General features: G+C 40.5%; 11 non-coding genes across 11 annotated transcripts; all 11 read left to right on the plus strand.

The window, feature by feature from the left end:
• Nucleotides 1-6115: 6115 nt before the first annotated feature.
• On the plus strand, nucleotides 6116-6187 carry trnac-gca (transfer RNA cysteine (anticodon GCA)). Its single transcript has one exon. It is a non-coding gene; the product is annotated as a tRNA-Cys (tRNA).
• An 802-nt stretch (nucleotides 6188-6989) lies between these two features.
• trnac-gca (transfer RNA cysteine (anticodon GCA)) lies at nucleotides 6990-7061 on the plus strand. Its single transcript has one exon. It is a non-coding gene; the product is annotated as a tRNA-Cys (tRNA).
• Nucleotides 7062-8568: 1507 nt separating this feature from the next.
• trnac-gca (transfer RNA cysteine (anticodon GCA)) lies at nucleotides 8569-8640 on the plus strand. The gene has a single exon. It is a non-coding gene; the product is annotated as a tRNA-Cys (tRNA).
• Nucleotides 8641-8823: 183 nt separating this feature from the next.
• Nucleotides 8824-8895, plus strand: trnac-gca (transfer RNA cysteine (anticodon GCA)). Its single transcript has one exon. It is a non-coding gene; the product is annotated as a tRNA-Cys (tRNA).
• Nucleotides 8896-14385: 5490 nt separating this feature from the next.
• Nucleotides 14386-14457, plus strand: trnac-aca (transfer RNA cysteine (anticodon ACA)). The gene has a single exon. It is a non-coding gene; the product is annotated as a tRNA-Cys (tRNA).
• An 806-nt stretch (nucleotides 14458-15263) lies between these two features.
• Nucleotides 15264-15335, plus strand: trnac-gca (transfer RNA cysteine (anticodon GCA)). Its single transcript has one exon. It is a non-coding gene; the product is annotated as a tRNA-Cys (tRNA).
• Nucleotides 15336-15885: 550 nt separating this feature from the next.
• trnac-gca (transfer RNA cysteine (anticodon GCA)) lies at nucleotides 15886-15956 on the plus strand. The gene has a single exon. It is a non-coding gene; the product is annotated as a tRNA-Cys (tRNA).
• An 888-nt stretch (nucleotides 15957-16844) lies between these two features.
• trnac-gca (transfer RNA cysteine (anticodon GCA)) lies at nucleotides 16845-16916 on the plus strand. Its single transcript has one exon. It is a non-coding gene; the product is annotated as a tRNA-Cys (tRNA).
• Nucleotides 16917-17099: 183 nt separating this feature from the next.
• On the plus strand, nucleotides 17100-17171 carry trnac-gca (transfer RNA cysteine (anticodon GCA)). The gene has a single exon. It is a non-coding gene; the product is annotated as a tRNA-Cys (tRNA).
• Nucleotides 17172-17978: 807 nt separating this feature from the next.
• trnac-gca (transfer RNA cysteine (anticodon GCA)) lies at nucleotides 17979-18050 on the plus strand. Its single transcript has one exon. It is a non-coding gene; the product is annotated as a tRNA-Cys (tRNA).
• A 781-nt stretch (nucleotides 18051-18831) lies between these two features.
• Nucleotides 18832-18903, plus strand: trnac-gca (transfer RNA cysteine (anticodon GCA)). Its single transcript has one exon. It is a non-coding gene; the product is annotated as a tRNA-Cys (tRNA).
• The last annotated feature ends 1173 nt before the right edge of the window (nucleotides 18904-20076 follow it).

Raw genomic sequence — 20076 nt, forward strand, 5'->3', positions numbered from 1 at the left:
CATTAATGTATTTTTTGTGGTCAGTCTAATTTAAAGGCCTGTGCAATGTTAAATTGTGGTAATCTTGAGTTTTTGTTAAAGAGCGTGTCCATGGCAAAAATGACAAAATTTTATGTCTCGCCACAGCAAGAGAAGTTGTTGTAACTCAGGCATAAAATGTTCAATCTTCCCCAGACTCCGCATGTTCGATAAGAGTCCTGGCCTGAACACATCTGAAGGCCAATACTCCATTATAATGATAGCGCCACCTGCTGGCAACAGAAAGATTGGCACATATATGGAATAAACATTGATATATTTCACTTATATTTATGAGTTTAAATGCATATTTCTCACCGTTCACCTATTTACTAAAGCCACTCGCTGCCGGTGAGCCGGGGTGCGAGGGCCCGTTCATCGCTGCTTGCAGCTTTAATTATTATTATTATTATTAGGGCCCGAGCACCGATGGTGTGAGGACCCTCTTGGAATTGCTCCGTTTATTATTATTATTATTATTATTATTATTAGGGCCCGAGCACCGATGGTGTGAGGACCCTCTTGGAATTGCTCCGTTTATTATTATTATTATTATTATTAGGGCCCGAGCACCGATGGTGTGAGGACCCTCTTGGAATTGCTCCGTTTATTATTATTATTATTATTATTATTATTATTATTATTATTCTCTAAGATGAATTGTATTTTTGAGAGCCTAAACATGCTCGAAAAGTCATGAAACTTTGCACACACCTCAGAACTGGCGAAAATTTACGTCTGATATGGGTTTCAGAAGTGGGTGGGGCAAAATGGCTTGACAGCGCCACCTATACACGTTCAACGGTGTGCGCCTCGAGCTATGTTTCACGTACATGTATGAAAATTGGTATACACATGTAACTCTCCAATACCTACAAAAAAGTCTCTTGGAGAAAAATCCGAAACCCAACAGGAAGTCAGTTATTTTTAATTTTATGAGCAAATTTTGTATCATTTTTGTCATTTCCATGCGTTGTATTTTAACGAACTCCTCCTAGAGATTAATTCAGATCAACACAAAAGTTGGTATGCCTAATCTAAAGGCCTTTGCGATGTTAAATTGCGAAGATTTTGAGTTTTCGTTAAAGGGCGTGTCCGTGGCGTCCTGGCGAATTTCGATGATTCGCCATGAAAAATGAAGTTGCTATAACTCAGACATACAATGTCCAATGTGTCCAAAACTTCACATGTTTAATAAGACTCCTGACCTGAACAGATTGACATGCCCATATTCAGTTATAGTCATAGCGCCACCTATAGGCAACAGGAAGTGACATATTTTACACTGCGACTAACTACTTCTAGAAATTTTATGACATCAATGTTATTTTTGTGGTCAGTCTAATCTAAAGGCCTGTGCGATGTTAAATTGTGAAGATCTTGAGTTTTCGTTAAAAGGCGTGTCCATGGCACCATGACGAAGTTCGATGTCTCGCCAAGGGAATAAAATATGTTATAACTCAGGCATAAAATGTCCGATCTTCCCCAAACTTCACATGTGTGATAAGAGTCCTGGCCTGAACACATCTGTAGGCCAATATTCCATCGGGTGTGGCAAAATGGCTCGATAGCGCCACCTATACACTTTCAACAGAGTGCATATACACTTTTAACGGAGTGCGCCTCAAGCTATGTTTCACGTACATGTACAAAAATCGGTACACACATGTAACACACCAATATCTACGAAAAAGTCTCTTGGTACAAAATCCGAATCCAAACAGGAAGTCAGTTATTTAGAATTTTCTCTGCAATATTGGTGTTGTTTTTGGCATTTTCAGGGGTTGTACTTTAACGAACTCCTCCTAGAGATTTATTCAGATCAACATCAAACTTGGTCAGTTAAATCTAAAGGCCTTTGCGAAGTTAAATTGGGAAGATCTTGAGGTTTCGTTAAAGGGAGTGTCCATGGCGGCCTGACAAATTTCGATGTTTCGCCATGAAAAAGGAAGTTGCTGTAACTCAGACATACAATGTCCAATCTGCCCCAAACTTCACATGTTAGATAAGACTTCTGCCCTTAACAGATCTACATGCCCAAATTCAATTATAGTCATAGCGCCACCTGCTGGCAACAGGAAGTGACATATTTTACGCTGAGACAAACAACTCCTAGAGATTTTTTGACATTAATGTATTTTTGTGGTCAGTCTAATCTAAAGGCCTGTGTACTGTTAAATTGTGGCAATCTTGAGTTTTTGTTAAAGAGCGTGTCCATGGCAAAAATGACAAAATTTGATGTCTCGCCACAGCAAGAGAAGTTGTTGTAACTCAGGCATAAAATGTTTGATCTTCCCCAAACTTCACATGTTCGATAAGAGTGCAGCCCTGAACACATCTGAAGGCCAATATTCCATTATAATGATAGCGCCACCTGCTGGCAACAGGAAGATTGGAACATATATGGAATAAACATTGATATATTCTACTTATATTTATGAGTTTAAATGCATATTTCTCACCGTTCACCTATTTACTAAAGCCACTCGCTGGTGGTGAGCCCGGGTGCGAGGGCCCGTTCATCGCTGCTTGCAGCTTTAATTAGGGCCCGAGCACCGATGGTGTGAGGACCCTCTTGGAATTGCTCCGTTTATTATTATTATTATTATTATTATTATTATTATTATTATTATTATTATTATTATTCTCTAAGACGAATCGCATTTTTGAGAGCCTAAACATGCTCGAAAAGTCATGAAACTTTGCACACACCTCAGAACTGGCGAAAATTTACGTCTGATATGGGTTTCAGAAGTGGGTGTTGCAAAATGGCTCGACAGCGCCACCTATACACGTTCAACGGTGTGCGCCTCGAGCTACGTTTCACGTACATGTATGAAAATTGGTATACACATGTATCTCTCCAATATCTACAAAAAAGTCTCTTGGAGCAAAATCCGAAACCCAACAGGAAGTCGGTTATTTTTAATTTTATGAGCAAATTTTGTGTCATTTTTGTCATTTCCATGAGCTGTATTTTAACGAACTCCTCCTAGAGATTAATTCAGATCAACACCAAATTTGGTATGCCTAATCTAAAGGCCTTTGCGATGTTAAATTGCGAAGATTTTGAGTTTTCATTAAAGGGCGTGTCCGTGGCGGCCTGGCGAATTTGGATGATTCGCCATGAAAAATGAAGTTGCTATAACTCAGACATACAATGTCCAATCTGCCCCAAACTTCACATGTTTGATGAGACCCCGAACCTGAACAGATTGACATGCCCATATTCAGTTATAGTCATAGCGCCACCTATTGGCAACAGGAAGTGACATATTTTACACTGCGACTAACTACTCCTAGAAATTTTATGACATCAATGTCTTTTTTTGTGGTCAGTCTAATCTAAAGGCCTGTGCGATGTTAAGTTGTGAAGATCTTGAGTTTTCGTTAAGGGACGTGTCCATGGCGCCGTGACAAAATTCAAAGTCTCGCCATGGGAATAAAAGATGTTATAACTCAGGCATAAAATGTCCGATCTTCCCCAAACTTCACATGTTTGATAAAAGTCCTGGCCTGAACAGATCTGAAGGCCAATATTCCATCGGGTGTGGCAAAATGGCTCGATAGCGCCACCTTTACACTTTCAACGGAGTGCACCTCGAGCTATGTTTCATGTACATGTACAAAAATTGGTACACACATGTAACACACCAATACCTACAAAAAAGTCTCTTGGTACGAAATCCTAATCCCAACAGGAAGTCAGTTATTTTGAATTTTCCCTGCAAAATTGGTGTTGTTTTTGCCATTTTCAGGGGTTGTACTTTAACGAACTCCTCCTAGAGATTAAATCAGATCAACACCAAACTTGGTCAGTGTAATCTAAAGCCATTTGCGATGTTAAATTGCGAAGGACTTGAGGTTTCGTTAAAGGGCGTGTCCATGGTGGCCTGACAAATTTCGATGTTTCACGATGAAAAAGGAAGTTGCTGTAACTCAGACATACAATGTCCAATCTGCCCCAAACTTCACATGTTGGATAAGACTCTTGACCTGAACAGATCTACATGCCAATATTCAGTTATAGTCATAGCGCCACCTATTGGCAACAGGAAGTGAAATATTTTACACTGCGACAAACTACTCCTAGAAATTTTATGACATCAATGTTATTTTTGTGGTCAGTCTAATCTAAAGACCTGTGTGATGTTTAGTTGTAAAGATCTTGAGTTTTCGTTAAAAGGCGTGTCCATGGCGCCGTGACGAAGTTCGATGTGTCGCCATGGGAATAAAAGATGTTATAACTCAGGCATAAAATGTCCGATCTTGCCAAAACTTCACATGTGTGATAAGGGTCCTGGCCTGAACAGATCTGAAGGCCAATATTCCATTGGGTGTGGCAAAATGGCTCGATAGCGCCACCTATACACTTTCAACTGAGTGCATATACACTTTCAATGGAGTGCTCCTCAAGCTATGTTTCACGTACATGTACAAAAATCGGTACACACATGTAACACACCAATATCTATGAAAAAGTCTCTTGGTACGAAATCCAAATCCAAACAGGAAGTCAGTTATTTAGAATGTTCTCTGCAAAATTGGTGTTGTTTTTGGCATTTTCAGGGGTTGTACTTTAACGAACTCCTCCTAGAGATTTATTCAGATCAGCATCAAACTTCGTCAGTCAAATCTAAAGGCCTTTGCGATGTTAAATTGGGAAGATCTTGAGATTTTGTTAAAGGGAGTGTCCATGGCGGCCTGACAAATTTCGATGTTTCGCCATGAAAAAGGAAGTTGCTGTAACTCAGACATACAATGTCCAATCTGCCCCAAACTTCGCATGTTAGATAAGACTTCTGCCCTTAACAGATCTACATCCCATATTCAATTATAGTCATAGCGCCACCTGCTGGCAACAGGAAGTGACATATTTTACGCTGAGACAAACTACTCCTAGAGATTTTTTGACATTAATGTATTTTTGTGGTCAGTCTAATCTAAAGGCCTGTGTAATGTTAAATTGTGGCAATCTTGAGTTTTTGTTAAAGAGCGTTTCCATGGCAATATTTCCATATTTTTCACCGTTCACCTATTTACTAAAGCCACTCGCTGCCGGTGAGCCCGGGTGCGAGGGCCCGTTCATCGCTGCTTGCAGCTTTAATTAAAGATGTGACTGAGGAGTAGGATGAATATGTAATGGAATGGAACAGAGTTGTGATGTTTGGTTGGGAAAAAAAGTGTCAAAACAAAAGTTTCATTAATCTGTGTGTAATGCTAATGAAAAGTGCAAAATGGGACAGAAGAACTGTGGCTAAAAAGGAAAAAATTGTGTTGGATGTTTGGAGGGTGTTTAAAAGAAAAACAGAATTATATATTGAAAGACTGTATGTGTACTTTAAAGGTGTAAATATGTTAGACTCTTTTTATGATGTTTTTACCCCAAAAGTTTATTGTGTTTTAAATGATTTAATGTGGAAGCTGCCAGGAAGTGAAGGAGATTTTTAAATTATCTATGTAAAGGAAAGATGTGTAATGTAGAGATATGTAAAGACTATGTTCAGTATTTTCTATTGATTGTGTTTAATCTATTGTATTTTATTGATTGAAATTTCTTATTAATAATAATAATAATAAAAAAAATAAAAATAAAAAACATAATCAACGACATGATTTCAAAGTGAGTCTGTAATCAAGTTGTCCACAGTTCAAATCTGGGAGGGTTTGAGTTGTAGAGTTGTTGATTCTGATTTGGAGTAACCAAAGACCTAAGTTTACAGTGAAGGAGTCAATGTTTGATATTGTTGAATCGTAGGAACTAACTTAATCTTTGGTTCTAAACACAGAAGTCTGTAGGGGTATGGCTTAATGAAAGAGCATTTTTCTGCAAAGATGTGGGGGCAAAGTTCAGTGGTAGAGCATTTGAGTGCAGATCAAGAGATCCTTGGTTCAAATCCGAGTGCCGCTTATGGATTTGGCAGATTAGGAATAAGTGCAAACATATCTATATAGAAAGATTCTGTATGTGATTGTAACTCAGTGGCACATCCTCTCGAGAGGTTCTTTTTTGTATCTGGCATGCTTGTCATATCCAAAAACTTTATTCAAAAGTGAGTCTGTCATCTTGTGTGAGGCTATGATCCAGGGAGTCTGTGGGGGTATAGCTCAGTGGTGGAGCATTTGACTGCAGATCAAGAGGTCCCCGGTTCAAATCCGGGTGCCCCCTTTGGATTTGCCATGTTAGGAATATGTGTTGCCATATCTTCCAGCCTTTTTGTGCTCATACTGTACGGGGTTATATCTCAATGGCACGGCGTTTTATTGCAGATCAAGAGGTCCCAGGTTCATTCCATGTGCCTAATTTGGGCTTGGCATATTAGGAATAAACAAATCCTTGACATGAATTCATTTTTGAGGTTTGTGCTCATGCAGTACGGGGTTATAGCTCAACGACAGAGCATTTGTCTGCAGATCAATAGGTCTACGTTTTGGATCTGGCTTGCTTGACATAATCAATGACATGATTTCAAAGTGAATCTGTAATCAAGTCGTCCACAGTTCAAATCTGGGTGTCCCCTTTGGACTTGTCTTATTTGGAGGTTTTGAGTTGTAGAGTTGTTGATTCGGATTTGGAGTAACCAAAGACCTGAGTTTACAGTGAAGCAGTCAATGTTTGATATTGTTGAATCGTAGGATCTAACTTAATCTTTGGCTCTAAGCACAGAAGTCTGTGGCGGTATGGCTCAATGAAAGAGCATTTTTCTGCAAAGATGTGGGGGTACAGTTCGGTGGTAGAGCATTTGACTGCAGATCAAGAGGTCCCCGGTTCAAATCCGGGTGCCCTTTGTGGATTTGGCAGTTTAGGAATAAGTGCAAACATATCTATATAAAGATTCTATTTGATTGGTACTCAGTGGTGCATCCTCTCGAGAGGATCTTTTTTGTATTTGGCATGCTTGTCATATCCATAAACTTTATTCAAAAGTGAGTCTGTCATCTTGTGTGAGGCTATGATCCAGCGAGTCTGTGGGGGTATAGCTCAGTGGTAGAGCATTTGACTGCAGATCAAGAGGTCCCCGGTTCAAATCCGGGTGCCCCCTTTGGATTTGGAATGTTAGGAATATGTGTAGCCATATCTTCCTGCCTTTTTGTGCTCATACTGTACAGGGTTATATCTCAATGGCACGGCGTTTGATTGCAGATTAAGAGGTCCCAGGTTCATTCCATGTGCCTAATTTGGGCTTGGCATATTAGGAATAAACAAATCCTTGACATAAGTTCATTTTTGTGGTTTGTGCTCATGCAGTACGGGTTATAGCTCAACGACAGAGCATTTGTCTGCAAGTCAATAGGTCTACTATTTTGATCTGGCTTGCTTGACATAATCAACGACATGATTTCAAAGTGAGTCTGTAATCAAGTCGTCCACAGTTCAAATCTGGGTGTCCCCTTTGGACTTGTCTTATTTGGAGGTTTTGAGTTGTAGAGTTGTTGATTCGGATTTGGAGTAACCAAAGACCTGAGTTTACAGTGAAGCAGTCAATGTTTGATATTGTTGAATCGTAGGATCTAACTTAATCTTTGGCTCTAAGCACAGAAGTCTGTGGCGGTATGGCTCAATGAAAGAGCATTTTTCTGCAAAGATGTGGGGGTACAGTTCGGTGGTAGAGCATTTGATTGCAGATCAAGAGGTCCCCGGTTCAAATCCGGGTGCCCTTTGTGGATTTGGCAGTTTAGAAATAAGTGCAGACATATCTATATAGAAAGATTCTATTTGATTGGTACACAGTGGTGCATCCTCTCGAGAGGATCTTTTTTTGTATTTGGCATGCTTGTCATATCCATAAACTTTATTCAAAAGTGAGTCTGTCATCTTGTGTGAGGCTATGATCTAGGGAGTCTGTGGGGGTATAGCTCAGTGGTAGAGCATTTGACTGCAGATCAAGAGGCCCCCCGTTCAAATCCAGATGCCCCCTTTGAATTTGGCATTTTATGAATATGTGTAGCCATATCTTCCTGCCTTTTTGTGCTCATACTGTACGGGGTTATATCTGAATGGCACGGCGTTTTATTACAGATCAAGAGGTCCCCGGTTCAAATCTGGGTGCCCCCTTTGCATTTGGCATGTTAGGAATATGTGTAGCCATATCTTCTTGCTTTTTATGAAGGTCCCTGGTTCATTCCATGTGCCTAATTTGGGCTTGGCATATTAGGAATAAACAAATCCTTGACATAAATTCATTTTTGAGGTTTGTGCTCATGCAGTACTGGCTTATAGCTCAACGACAGAGCATTTGTCTGCAGATCAATAGGTCTACGTTTTGGATCTGGCTTGCTTGACATAATCAACGACATAATTTCAAAGTGAGTCTGTAATCAAGTCGTCCACAGTTCAAATCTGGGTGTCTTCTTTGGACTTGTCTTATTTGGAGGTTTTGAGTTGTAGAGTTGTTGATTCGGATTTGGAGTAACCAAAGACCTGAGTTTACAGTGAAGCAGTCAATGTTTGATATTGTTGAATTGTAGGATCTAATTTAATCTTTGGCTCTAAGCACAGAAGTCTGTGGGGGTATGGCTCAATCAAAGAGCATTTTTCTGCAAAGATGTGGGGGTATAGTTCAGTGGTAGAGCATTTGACTGCAGATCAAGAGGTCCCCGGTTCAAATCCGGGTGCCCCTTGTGGGTTTGGCAGTTTAGGAATAAGTGCAAACATATCTATATTGAAATATTCTATGGGATTGTAACTCAGTGGTTCATCCTCTCGAGAGGTTCTTTTTGTATTTGGCATGCTTGTCATGTCCATAAACTTTATTCAAAAGTGAGTCTGTCATCTTGTGTGAGGCTATGATCCAGGGAGTCTGTGGGGGTATAGCTCAGTGGTAGAGCATTTGACTGCAGATCAAGAGGTCCCCGGTTCAAATCTGGATGCCCCCTTTGGACTTGGAATGTTAGGAATATATTCAATTCAATTCAAGTTTATTTGTATAGCGCTTTTTACAATACAAATTGTTACAAAGCAACTTTACAGAAAATTATGTTTCTACAATATTTAGTAGTAGCTAGTAGTTTGTGCACGTTTGACAGGATTTTAGAAAAAATAATAATAATAATACATTTATTAATTAATAGTTATTATTATATGATGCAGTCACACATGTAGCAATAATTGTTAGTTCTGTTTGTTGATTCAAGGTTAGGATCATCTGGGGTCCTCTGAGGGTCAGCATCATCTCTTCTCAGGTGTTCTGGATCCAGACTGGAGCTTGTGTAAATCCTAGTTACCACGGGATGTAAATCCGGTGGCAAAACATAGAAACAACATAGAGACATCATTAGCATAGCTGCTGATCCAACAAAGTAAAATTAGTTTAACCCAAGCTAAAGAATAAAAATGCACATTTAGATCAGATGCAACTACACTCACAATTTAAAAGAAACATTATTCGTATGCTTGGCGAAAGAGATGTGTTTTTAATCTAGATTTAAACAGAGAGAGTGTGTCTGAACCCCGAACATTATCAGGAAGGCTATTCCAGAGTTTGGGAGCCAAATGTGAGAAAGCTCTACCTCCTTTAGTGGACTTTGCTATCCTAGGAACTACCAAAAGTCCAGCGTTTTGTGACCTTAGGGTGCGTGATGGATTGTAGCGTGGTAGAAGGCTAGTTAGGTACGCAGGAGCTAAACCATTTAGGGCCTTATAGGTAAGTAATGATAATTTGTAACTGATACGGAACTTAATAGGTAACCAGTGCAGAGACTGTAAAATTGGGGTAATGTGATCATATTTTCTTGACCTCGTAAGGACTCTAGCTGCTGCATTTTGGACTACCTGTAGCTTGTTTATTGACGAAGCAGGACAACCACCTAGAAGTGCATTACAATAGTCCAGTCTAGAGGTCATGAATGCATGAACTAGCTTTTCTGCATCAGAAACAGATAACATGTTTTGTAGCTTGGCAATGTTTCTAAGATGGAAGAATGCAGTTTTTGTAACATTGGAAATATGATTTTCAAAAGACAAATTGCTGTCTAATATAACACCCAGATTTCTGACTGTAGAGGAAGTAACAGTACATCTGTCTAGTTGCAGATTGTAATCTACAAGATTCTGTGTAGTGTTTTTTGGTCCAATAATTAATATCTCTGTCTTATCCGAATTTAATTGGAGAAAATTATTTGTCATCCAATCTTTTACATTTTTAACACACTCTGTTAGCTTAGATAATTGGGAAGTTTCATCTGGTCTCGTTGAGATATATAGCTGAGTATCATCAGCATAACAGTGGAAGCTAATTCCGTATTTTCTAATAATATTACCAAGGGGCAACATGTATATTGAAAATAGAAGGGGACCTAGGACGGATCCTTGTGGCACTCCATATTTTACTGATGATAAATGAGATGACACCCCATTTAAGTAAACAAAATGGTAGCGATCGGACAGGTAGGATCTAAACCATCTTAGAGCCTGCCCTTGAATACCTGTATAGTTTTGTAATCGATCTATGAGTATGTCATGATCTATGGTGTCGAACGCAGCACTAAGATCAAGTAAGACTAGAAATGAGATGCAGCCTTGATCTGACGCAAGGAGCAGGTCATTTGTAATTTTAACAAGTGCAGTTTCTGTGCTATGGTGGGGCCTAAAACCTGACTGAAATTCTTCATACAGATCATTTTTATGCAGGAAGGTGCTCAATTGAGCAGACACAACTTTTTCTAAAATTTTAGACATAAATGGAAGATTTGAAATAGGCCTATAATTTGCCAGTACACTAGGATCTAGTTTTGGTTTCTTAATAAGAGGCTTGATAACCGCCAGCTTGAATGGTTTTGGGACGTGACCTAAAGATAACAACGAGTTAATGATATTGAGAAGCGGTTCTTCGGCTACAGGTAACAGCTCTTTTAGTAATTTAGTGGGTACAGGATCTAATAAACATGTTGTTGGTTTAGATACAGTGATAAGTTTATTTAGCTCTTCCTGTCCTATATTTGTAAAGCACTGCAGTTTATCTTTGGGTGCGATGGATGAAACTGAAGTGTTAGATGCTGTAGAATCTACATTCGCTATTGTATTTCTAATGTTATCTATTTTATCAGTGAAGAAATTCATAAAGTCATTACTATTTAACGTTGGTGGAATATTTGAATCAGGTGGCGTCTGGTAATTTGTTAACTTAGCCACTGTGCTAAATAAAAACCTTGGATAGTTTTGGTTATTTTCAATGAGTTTGTGTATATGCTCTGCCCTAGCAGTTTTTAGAGCCTGTCTAGCTGGACATACTGTTTTTCCATGCAATTCTAAAAACTTCCAAGTTAGATTTTCTCCATTTGCGTTCAAGACTACGAGTTACTTTCTTGAGAGAGTGAGTATTACTGTTATACCATGGCACGGTACGTTTTTCTCTAACCTTTTTCAATTTGATGGGGCAACAACTTCTAATGTATTAGAGAAAATAGTGCCCATGTTGTCAGTAATTTCGTCTAATTCATGTGTATTTTTGGGTACAAAATAGCAGTTGAGATAGATCAGGCAGGTTATTTGCGAATCATTCTTTGGTGGCTGGAACAATAGTTCTGCCCAGACGGTAACACTGAGACATATAGTTAATATCAGTTATACGCAGCATGCACGATACAAAGAAATGGTCTGTAATATCATCACTTTGGGGTACAATATCTACAGCAGTAAGATCGATTCCATGCGATATAATTAAATCTAGTGTATGATTAAAACGATGAGTGGGCCCGGTGACATTTTGCTTGACTCCAAAGGAGTTTATTAGGTCAGTAAACGCAAGTCCTAATGTATAATTTGCATTATCAACGTGAATATTAAAATCTCCCATGATTAGCGCCTTATCAACTGTAACTAGAAGGTCTGAGAGGAAATCTGCAAATTCTTTTAGGGATTCTGTATACGGCCCTGGTGGTCTATACACAGTAGCCAGAGCAAGAGATACATTAGATTTATTTTGCATGTCTGACAGTGTAACATTTAGCAGAAGTATTTCAAAAGAGTTAAACCTGTATCCTGTTTTCTGGGTAACATTGAGAATATCACTATATATTGTTGCAACACCTCCGCCACGACCAGTCTGATGGGGCTCATGCTTATAAGAGTAGTTTGGTGGAGTAGACTCATTTAGACCAAAATAATCATTTGGTTTTAGCCAGGTTTCAGTCAAGCACAGTACATCAAAACTATTATCTGTGATCATTTCATTTACAATAACTGCTTTGGGTGTGAGTGATCTAATATTTATGAGCCCAAACTTTAAAAATTGTTTTTGTTCATTTACTTTACATTTTTCTGGTTTAATTACGATAAGATATTTTCTAGATCCTACATTATATTTTGACCTCACTATTCGGGGAACAGACACAGTCTTAATAGTTTTTACAGCGCAAGTACTTTTATCATTTAAGCGGGTGGAACAAAACTCATCATAATAGTTATTTGAGAATTGTCTTACTAGTCACATGGAGCAAAGTGTCCTGGAGATGTTGTCAGAGAGCAGCTCTGCTCTGACTCTGCTGGGGTGTAATCCATCAGCGCGAAACAGCCTAGGACGCTCCCAGAAAAGATTCCAGTTATTAACAAATAGCAGTTTCTGTTCTTTACACCATGACAACAACCATTCATTTAAAGCAAAAAGTCTACTGAACCTTTCGTGTCCTCGTCGATACGTGGGCAGTGGTCCTGACACGACGATCGTCGCCGTGGGCGTCGTGCTGCGAACCGTCTCGATCAGGCTGCTGAAGTCCCTCTTCAGCGTCTCCGTCTGCCGCAGCGTGGTGTCGTTAACCCCGGCGTGAAGCACGACCGCTCTTGGGCTCTCGCCAGCCTTCAGGATCGCGGGTATCTGCGCAGAAACATCGAGAACACGAGAACCAGGCAACCAATGAGTGTGCACTTTACCTTCGGCTAACGTAGCACTTACGTGTCGGACGATGGAGTCTCCGATGATCACAGCGTCACGTCCTGTCTCGCGGAGGGGAGCGAAGCGGTTCTGGATGGAGATGTCGAAGGCAGGAGGGGGAGAAGTCGTCGCCCGGGACCCGGCTCGCGTCCTCCGCTGTGGATGCACCAAGGGTCCGTGGTGTCCCGGCGTCGCAGTGAAGGACATCTGGGAAGATCGCGTCCTGGGTGCACCGGGCCTGTGCAGAGAAACACACAGAGTAGACGTGGTGGGACTGTTAGCAGCATGCTGTATACTTACCCCGGACTTGTGAGCGTCAGCCCGGGATGATTCCAGCGCGGCTCACCGCTCTCTCAGCTGGGCCTGCCTTTCCTCCAGGTCGCGAATCTGCTTCCCCACGGCCTCGAGCTCGAGCTGCACAGAGTGGAGACATTAATCCGCCATTAAAGCAAGTAACAGTGATAACAGCAGTGGTAATGTGTGTGAATAGAGTTTTAGCAATGTAAGCGCAGTTAGCAGCAACCACGCTTGCTGATGCTAACGGGCTAAAAGCTAATAGCGGACCCGGGAGATCAAATAAAACTAGTGATAGCGAGGCGCTCTGATTGTTTTTGTTGTAGAATACAATAGAGGATATATTCACACGATATATAAACGGAAACAATGATGTATAAAATTGATTTTTAAGTTAAAAATAGTCAATGAAAAGAATATAGTGACGGAGCTCAAACGCTATAAGAAAAATATGTGTAGCCATATCTTCCTGCCTTTTTGTGCTCATACTGTATGTGGTTATATCTCAATGGCACAGCGTTTCATTGTAGATCAAGAAGTCCCAGGTTCATTCCATGTGCCTCCTTTGGGCATATTAGGAATAAACAAATCCTTGACATAAGTTCATTTTTGTGGTTTGTGCTCATGCAGTACTGGGTTATAGCTCAACGACAGAGCATTTGTCTGCAAGTCAATAGGTCTACTATTTTGATCTGGTTTGCTTGACATAATCAACGACATGATTTCAAAGTGAGTCTGTGATCAAGTCGTCCACAGTTCAAATCTGGGTGCCCCCTTTGGACTTGTCTTATTTGGAGGTTTTGAGTTGTAGAGTTGTCGATTCTGATTAGGAGTAACCAAAGACTTGAGTTTACCATGAAGCAGTCAATGTTTGATATTGTTGAACTGTAGGATGTAACTTAATATTTGGCTCTAAGCAAAGAAGTCTGTGGGGGTTTGGCTCAATGAAAGAGCATTTTTCTGCAAAGATTTGGGGGTATGGCTCAGTGGGAGAGCATCTGACTGCAGATCAAGAGGTCCCCGGTTTTGAAGATTAGGAATAAGCGAAACATATCTATATAGAAAGATTCTGTATGTGGTTATAACTCAGTGGCACATCCTCTTGAGAGGTTCTTTTTTGTATCTGGCATGCTTGTCATATCCAAAAACTTTATTCAAAAGTGAGTCTGTCATCTTGTGTGTGGCTATGATCCAGGGAATCTGTGGGGGTATAGCTCAGTGGTAGAGCATTTGACTACAGACCAAGAGGTCCCCGGTTCAAATCCGGATGCCCCCTTTGGATTTGGCATGTTAGGAATATGTGTAGCCATATCTTCCTGTCTTTTGTGCTCATACTGTACAGGGTTATATCTCAATGGCACGACATTTGATTGCAGATTAAGAGGTCCCAGGTTCATTCCATGTGCCTAATTTGGGCTTGGCATATTAGGAATAAAAAAAATCCTTGACATAAATTCATTTTTGATGTTTGTGCTCATGCAGTACGGGGTTATAGCTCAACAACAGAGAATTTGTCTGCAGATCAATAGGTCTACGTTTTGGATCTGGCTTGCTTGACATAATCAACGACATGATTTCAAAGTGAGTCTGTAATCAAGTCGTCCACAGTTCAAATCTGGGTGTCTCCTTTGGACTTGTCTTATTTGGAGGCTTTTGAGTTGTAGAGATGTTGATTCTTATTTGGAGTAACCAAAAACCTAAGTTTACAGTGAAGGAGTCAATGTTTGATATTGTTGAATCGTAGGATCTAACTTAATCTGTGGCTCTAAACACAGAAGTCTGTAGGGGTATGGCTTAATGAAAGAGCATTTTTCAGCAAATATGTGGGGGCATAGTTCAGTGGTAGAGCATTTGAGTGCAGATCAAGAGGTCCATGGTTCAAATCCGAGTGCCGCTTATGGATTTGGCAGATTAGGAATAAGTGCAAACATATCTATATAGAAAGATTCTGTATGTGATTGTAACTCAGTGTCACATCCTCTCGAGAGGTTCTTTTTTGTTTCTGGCATGCTTGTCATATCCAAAACTTTATTCAAAATTGAGTCTTTCATCTTGTGTGAGGCTATGATCCAGGGAGGTTGTGGGGGTATAGCTCAGTGGTAGAGCATTTGACTGCAGATCAAGAGGTCCCCGGTTCAAATCCGTGTGCCCCCTTTGAATTTGGCATGCTAGGAATATGTGTAGCCATATCTTCCAGCCTTTTTGTGCTCATACTGTATGGGGTTATATCTCAATGGCACAGCATTTCATTGTAGATCAAGAAGTCCCAGGTTCATTCCATGTGCCTCCTTTGGGCTTGGCATATTAGGAATAAACAAATCCTTGACATAAATTCATTTTTGAGGTTTGTGCTCATGCAGTACAGGGTTATAGCTCAACGACAGAGCATTTGTCTGCAGATCAATAGGTCTACGTTTTGGATCTGGCTTGCTTGACATAATCAACGACATGATTTCAAAGTGAGTCTGTAATCAAGTCGTCCACAGTTCAAATCTGGGTGTCCTCTTTGGACTTGTCTTATTTGGAGGTTTTGAGTTGTAGAGTTGTTGATTCGGATTTGGAGTAACCAAAGACAGAGTTTACAGTGAAGCAGTCAATGTTTGATATTGTTGAATCGTAGGATCTAACTTAATCTTTGGCTCTAACCACAGAAGTCTGTGGGGGTATGGCTCAATGAAAGAGCATTTTTCTGCAAAGATGTGGTGGGGGTATAGTTCAGTGGTTGAGCATTTGACTGCAGATCAATAGGTCCCGGTTCAAATCCGGGTGCCCCTTGTGGATTTGGCAGTTTAGGAATAAGTGCAAACATATCTATACAGAAAGATTCTGTATGTGATTGTAACTCAGTGGTGCATCCTCTCGAGAGGATCTGTTTTGTATTTGGCATGCTTGTCATATCCATAAACTTTATTCAAAAGTGAGTCTGTCATCTTGTGTGAGGCTATGATCCAGGGAGTTTGTGGGGGTATAGCTCAGTGGTAGAGCATCTGACTGCAGAACAAGAAGTAACCGGTTCAAATCCGGATGCCCCCTTTGGATTTGGCATTTTAGGAATATGTGTAGCCATATCTTCCTGCCTTTTTGTGCTCATACTGTACGGGGTTATATCTCAATGGCACGGCGTTTTATTGCAGATCAAGAGGTCCCCGGTTCAAATCTGGGTGCCCCCTTTGCATTTGGCATGTTAGGAATATGTGTAGCCATATCTTCCTACCTTTTAGGAAGGTCCCAGGTTCATTCCATGTGCCTAATTTGGGCTTGGCATATTAGGAATAAACAAATCCTTGACATAAATTCATTTTTGAGGTTTGTGCTCATGCAGTATGGGTTATAGCTCAACCACAGAGCATTTGTCTGCAGATCAATAGGTCTACGTTTTGGATCTGGCTTGCTTGGCATAATCATCGACATGATTTCAAAGTGAGTCTGTAATCAAGTCGTCCACAGTTCAAATCTGGGTGTCTCCTTTGGACTTGTCTTATTTGGAGGTTTTGAGTTGTAGAGTTGTTGATTCGGATTTGGAGTAACCAAAGACCTGAGTTTACAGTGAAGCAGTCAATGTTTGATATTGTTGAATCGTAGGATCTAATTTAATATTTTGCTCTAAGCACAGAAGTCTGTGGGGGTATGGCTCAATCAAAGAGCATTTTTCTGCAAAGATGTGGGGGTATAGTTCAGTGGTAGAGCATTTGATTGCAGATCAAGAGGTCCCCGGTTCAAATCTGGGTGCCCCTTGTGGATTTGGCAGTTTAGGAATAAGTGCAAACATATCTATATAGAAATATTCTATGTGATTGTAACTCAGTGGTGCATCCTCTCGAGAGGATCTTTTTGTATTTGGCATGCTTGTCATATCCATAAACTTTATTCAAAAGTGAGTCTGTCATCTTGTGTGAGGCTATGATGCAGGGAGTCTGTGGGGGTATAGCTCAGTGGTAAAGCTTTTGACTGCAGATCAAGAGGTCCCCGGTTCAAATCCGGATGCCCCCTTTGGTCTTGGAATGTTAGGAATATGTGTTGCCATATCTTCCTGCCTTTTTGTGCTCATACTGTACAGGGTTATATCTCAATGGCACGGCGTTTGATTGCAGACCAAGAGGTCCCAGGTTCATTCCATGTGCCTAATTTGGGCTTGGCATATTAGGGATAAACAAATCCTTGACATAAGTTCATTTTTGAGGTTTGTGCTCATGCAGTACTGGGTTATAGCTCAACAACAGAGCATTTGTCTGCAGATCAATAGGTCTACATTTTTTATCAGGCTTGCTTGACATAATCAACGACATGATTTCAAAGTGAGTCTGTAATCAAGTCGTCCACCGTTCGAATCTGGGTGTCCCCTTTGGACTTGTCTTATTTGGAGGGTTTGAGTTGTAGAGTTGCTGATTCTGATTTGGTGTAACCAAAGACCTGATTTTACAGTGAAGGAGTCAATGTTTGATATTGTTGAATCGAAGGATCTAACTTATTCGTTGGCTCGAAGCACAGAAGTCTGTAGGGGTATGGCTTAATGAAAGAGCATTTTTCTGCAAAGATGTGGGGGCATAGTTCAGTGGTAGAGCATTTGAATGCAGATCAAGAGGTCCCCGGTTCAAATCCGAGTGCCGCTTATGGATTTGCCAGATTAGGAATAAGTGCAAACATATCTATATAGAAAGATTCTGTATGTGATTGTAACTCAGTTGCACATCCTCTCGAGAGGTTCTTTTTTTGTATCTGGCATGCTTGTCATATCCAAAAACTTTATTCAAAATTGAGTCTGTCATCTTGTGTGAGGCTATGATCCAGGGAGTCTGTGGGGGTATATCTCAGTGGTAGAGCATTTGACTGCAGATCAAGAGGTCCCCGGTTCAAATCTGGGTGCCCCCTTTGGATTTGGCATGTTAGGAATATGTGTAGCCATATCTTCCTGCCTTTTTGTGCTCATACTGTACGGGGTTATATCTCAATGGCACGGCGTTTTGTTGCAGATCAAGAGGTCCCAGGTTCATTCCATGGGCCTAATTTGGGCTTGGCATATTAGGAATAAACAAATCCTTGACATGAATTCATTTTTGAGGTTTGTGCTCATGCAGTACGGGGTTATAGCTCAACGACAGAACATTTGTCTGCAGATCAATAAGTCTACGTTTTGGATCTGGCTTGCTTGACATAATCAATGACATGATTTCAAAGTGAGTCTGTAATCAAGTCGTCCACAGTTCAAATCTGGGTGTCCCCTTTGGACTTGTCTTATTTGGAGGTTTTGAGTTGTAGAGTTGTTGATTCTGATTGGCAGTAACCAAAGACTTGAGTTTACCGTGAAGCAGTCAATGTTTGATATTGTTGAACTGTAGGATGTAACTTAATCTTTGGCTCTAAGCACAGAAGTCTGTGGGGGTTTGGCTCAATGAAAGAGCATTTTTCTGCAAAGATTTGGGGGTATGGCTCAGTGGGAGAGCATTTGACTGCAGATCAAGAGCTCCCCGGTTTTGCAGATTAGGAATAAGTGCAAACATATCTATATAGAAAGATTCTGTATGTGATTGTAACTCAGTGGCACATCCTCTCGAGAGGTTCTTTTTTGTATCTGGCATGCTTGTCATATCCAAAAACTTTATTCAAAAGTGAGTCTGTCATCTGGTGTGAGGCTATGATCCAGGGAAGTTGTGGGGGTATAGCTCAGTGGTAGAGCATTTGATTGCAGATCAAGAGGTCTCCGGTTCAAATCCGTGTGCCCGCTTTGCATTTGGCATGCTAGGAATATGTGTAGCCATATCTTCCTGCCTTTTTGTGCTCATACTGTATGGGGTTATATCTCAATGGCACAGCATTCCACTGTAGATCAAGAAGTCCCAGGTTCATTCCATGTGCTTCCTTTGGGCTTGGCATATTAGGAATAAACAAATCCTTGACATAAATTAATTTTTTAGGTTTGTGCTCATGCAGTACAGGGTTATAGCTCAACGACAGAGCATTTGTCTGCAGATCAATAGGTCTACGTTTTGGATCTGCAGACATTTGGACATGATTTCAAAGTGAGTCTGTAATCAAGTCGTCCACAGTTCAAATCTCGGTGTCCCCTTTGGACTTGTCTTATTTGGAGGTTTTGAATTGTAGAGTTGTTGATTCGGATTTGGAGTAACCAAAGACCTGAGTTTACAGTGAAGCAGTCAATGTTTGATATTGTTGAATCGTAGGATCTAACTTAATCTTTGGCTCTAACCACAGAAGTCTGTGGGGGTATGGCTCAATGAAAGAGCATTTTTCTGCAAAGATGTGGTGGGGCTATAGTTCAGCGGTAGAGCATTTGACTGCAGATCAATAGGTCCCCGGTTCAAATCTGGGTGCCCCTTGTGGATTTGGCAGAATAGGAATAAGTGCAAACATATACGTACGTACGTAACATGTACGGGGTTATATCCATGTGCCTAATTTGGGCTTGGCATATTAGGAAAAAACAAATCCTTGACATAAATTCATTTTTGAGGTTTGTGCCCATGCAGTACGGGGTTATAGCTCAACGACAGAGCATTTGTCTGCAGATCAATAGGTCTACGTTTTGGATCTGGCTTGCTTGACATAATCAACGACATGATTTCAAAGTGAGTCTGTAATCAAGTCGTCCACAGTTCAAATCTGGGTGTCCCCTTTGGACTTGTCTTATTTGGAGGTTTTTAGTTTGTTTGTATGTTTGATATTGTTGAATCGTAGGATCTAACTTAATCTTTGGCTCTAACCACAGAAGTCTGTAGGGGTATGGCTTAATGAAAGAGCATTTTTCTGCAAAGATGTGGGGGCAAAGTTCAGTGGTAGAGCATTTGAGTGCAGATCAAGAGGTCCTTGGTTCAAATCCGAGTGCCGCTTATGGATTTGGCAGATTAGGAATAAGTGCAAACATATCTATATAGAATGA

This window comes from Carassius carassius, chromosome 38 (assembly GCF_963082965.1).
Source record: "Carassius carassius chromosome 38, fCarCar2.1, whole genome shotgun sequence".
NCBI classification, from domain to species: Eukaryota; Metazoa; Chordata; class Actinopteri; order Cypriniformes; family Cyprinidae; genus Carassius; species Carassius carassius.